Here is a 3754-nt window from a genome sequence, read left to right on the forward strand (position 1 = left end):
AGGCAGCCTCCAAAATTGAACACCAATCAGCATGCCTATAAAATTCTTTAAGCAAGTCGTATATTTCATTTTTCAACAAAACATTTGCGACCTAAGCTCGACCTACAGGGTCAATCGCACGATTTCGACATCCATTCCCCATGGGATAAGTTGTTCCATGAACAACTACCAATTGATTTATCTTTTTCTCCATCTCTGGATAATACGGCTGAACAGTTGGAAATTTGCGATTTGCACTAGCTATCTTAATACACTAAACAGTTATAGGCAACTACCCAAATATATGCCTCTCAAGACTATAGATTATAGACTTAGAATAATAGCACTAATGAATAGTAAATACACGTGAAACTCTGCGACAAAAGATCCTCAAAGCAAGAGAAAGTTCTGGATGTACGTGAAACTCTAGAACCAAGGCCCTATAAAGTAAAAGCATAAGATTACAACAAAAAGACTTCAAATACAACTAAACTTCATCCTTAGCAAATATGCTTACTGATAACTTACCTTAGGCAAAATGTTTAAATACAACTAAAGTCCTTTAATAACAAATATCCTTATCTACATAGATATAATTTTGAACTAAATCCAAATCAAGCACTAACGTGAAAGCATGTGACAAAATTATTACTTCTGACTCAATCATGACTTTAAATTTTACATCTGACACCGCCACTCAATAAATAAGCACTAGATCTTCTACCTCACCTCATACTGACGTTAATACCCCTTAATATCAACCGCTGCCATTAACCCAACACCATCCACTCATCACTTTCTATGCTTTCTCTCTACGAACACTATCTACTCACCACTTTCTATACTTTCTCTCTGCACTAGGTACGGGAACTATATCTCAAGCATTCTACTATATCTTTTTCAACTCCAAAATATGCTAAGTATTAAACCAATCTTTTTTAGGAAAATTCGGTAGAAAACTGGATCGTAAATTTATAATCCTAATTAAAATCCTCCACAACCTCAAACCAGGAACACAAAACTGGACAGCAATAATACAAGTTATTAAAAGCTAAAACACCAAACGTCAAAAATAAGGAACCCATATCAGAAGATGACATTGCTTGACATTGAGGTATGAAAAATTTGAATGCATACAACTGCATTAAACAAAAACACACATAACATAATCATAATACTTTGAAATAGGGAAACACATTGAATGCCCTCATTTATAGCTCTGATATCAACTTTTTCAAGAGATTTTTCACGCCAGGAAAAAGATACATCATCTCCAATGCCAGAATCCAATACACTAACCATCAGTACTCCACTAAAGAAAATGAATGCACATGGATAATAGACAACTCATCAGTTGTTCAGGTACTGAATGAACTAGAGCCACCAGTCTTACAACTAATTTTCATATTCACAAGTTTTAAGAAACTTCACTGCCAATATAGATGACAATTCTGAGATAAGTAAGTAACTAAATACTTTAACCACTTCTATTAACCAGCTATTCGTTATATATACACTAACATGTATATTAATTTTCAAAAAAATGTCATATGCATTGTTATTCACGTTGAACCAAAGAACAGTAGGGGACCAATCTCTACTAGAGAAATCGTTCTGCTTGATCACAAGTAAGAATTACCACATATTCATCATCTATTAGCAATAATAACAACAAACTCTCTATCTATCACCCAACAAATTTATGTGCAGCTCCATGGCAGTTGCAACACTAACCATGTGGGGTGATTATGAAGCAGAAGAAGGACAGATACTAGCTAAAAAAGTCCACACTCACCCAATAGTAGCAGCCATCAGAGTCAAAGTCACTTCTTGTCATAGTATTTGCTTCACTCTTTACTCTACTGCATTCAATTTATAACTAATTAGTATATTTGTAATAATTCTACTAACAAATAAAACTTACAGCAATGAACATGCCCACTAAATTTGCAACAACAATTCTTATCAATTCTCCACTTGAAGAATCTGTTCCACTAAATGAATAGTAAGTAAGCACCTTATCAGCACAAATCTTCAAATCTTATAAATAAATACTAAATCACAACCATTATTCCCTTCATTCTATCACTAACATTCGCAATCAACAAGGTTGAAAATAATTAGGATGCAATAGAAAATCTTACAGCAAAAAAAGCTTTTCTTAATAGAACAAAGTTGCTTCCTATTCCTGACCCCAAAAAAATATAACTACAATCAAGGATTTTCTTAGTCTTTCACAGCAAAAAGCCGATCGGGTACAAGGAAGGGCAACACTACTTGATAAAAGCCAAAGACTTTGGTACTATGCTTGTCTCCAATGTCACAAATCCCTTAGATCACAGCCTAACTGGCCAATTATCTGCATATCTTGTCAAAAACACATCAATGTCATCACCCAACTCAGCTACAATTTAAATCCTTAATTACAGGTGCAAGTTAACAATATAGCTCACAGACAACACAAGAAGCTTGACACTCGACCTTATGGAGAAGATGCAAAACAACAACTTCCATTCATCATACCAAAACTGCAGCAATAATAAAACCAGTATATGCATACACCCATTACTGTACAAGCTAACAATACCCAAAATAACTCCTTTCCTGATCATATAGAATATTATCCTCTATGACACTATTGAGGAATCAATCAACATCACTATCATCACTTGCTTCAATAAAATGGCACTAACAAACTATACCATGCTCAACAATGACAGATGCACTACCATCATAACTCATAAATCTCATCCCTCCATATCCTAGAGCTACCAACGAGATGTAGCTAGCCAATTCTTGCACAAAACGAATTGATAGTTGACATTTTCTGGTCCATCTGCTCAGGCTGCCACACAACTTAAGGCAACATCAGAAACACTTCGCAATAGCCTCCTTAGTTCGCCCAAAATAGCAAAAAGCCCCACAAAAAACAGTGGGCTACAACATCCAAGAAAGAAGACTGAATCAGCTTTCATGCTGCGAAATAGGTAGCTAGCTTTTTTGAATTAGTACCAAATACCTATCATGTTATGCCATCTCTTTTGAATTAGTTTAACTTATACTATGGTTAAATTATGGCATCTCTTTTGAATCATTTATATGTAAATAGCTTCTCAAATTTAATACATGACTAAGTTAGTAAATCGTTCTTTATGCATCATCTATATGTAAACCTAATGTATCACTAAGTTTGTAAATAGTTCTTTATGCACTACTAAGTAGTTGTAAGTTAGTAAATAGTTCGAACAATAAATTTATATACTAAATTTACAATAGATCTCATTCCTCATTAAATATATTCACATCACTTAACCTTCACAACAACCATTCACTACAAACCTTTACAACAACTATTAGAAAATGAAAAACACAAATATTTAGTACAAACACAATGATTACAAACACAATGCTAATAAATGAGTAATGCCATACAACAAATAGATAACTCCCCAATCTCGACTCCAACCAAAACCTACAAAACAATAAACACAATAAAATAATTAGCATCTATATAAAACACAACAAATTAACAATCTCAAAATTAAAATAAAAAAAAATCTCCAACCCTTACGCTACTAAAAAGGCACAGAGTTCTGTCTGACATCTCTTTCCTCCTCAACCTCCAACTTCATCCTACTGGTAATAACTTGAAGAAGAGGCATTGGCTCATGCACATTCAAAACATCCTCTAAAACGCATTTCCAATTATCATACCTATAAAACCACTTAAACAACAAACAAATCTCATTCTTTAACATCACATAATTAGCAGCAA

This window comes from Coffea arabica, chromosome 4e (assembly GCF_036785885.1).
Source record: "Coffea arabica cultivar ET-39 chromosome 4e, Coffea Arabica ET-39 HiFi, whole genome shotgun sequence".
Classification (NCBI taxonomy): Eukaryota; Viridiplantae; Streptophyta; class Magnoliopsida; order Gentianales; family Rubiaceae; genus Coffea; species Coffea arabica.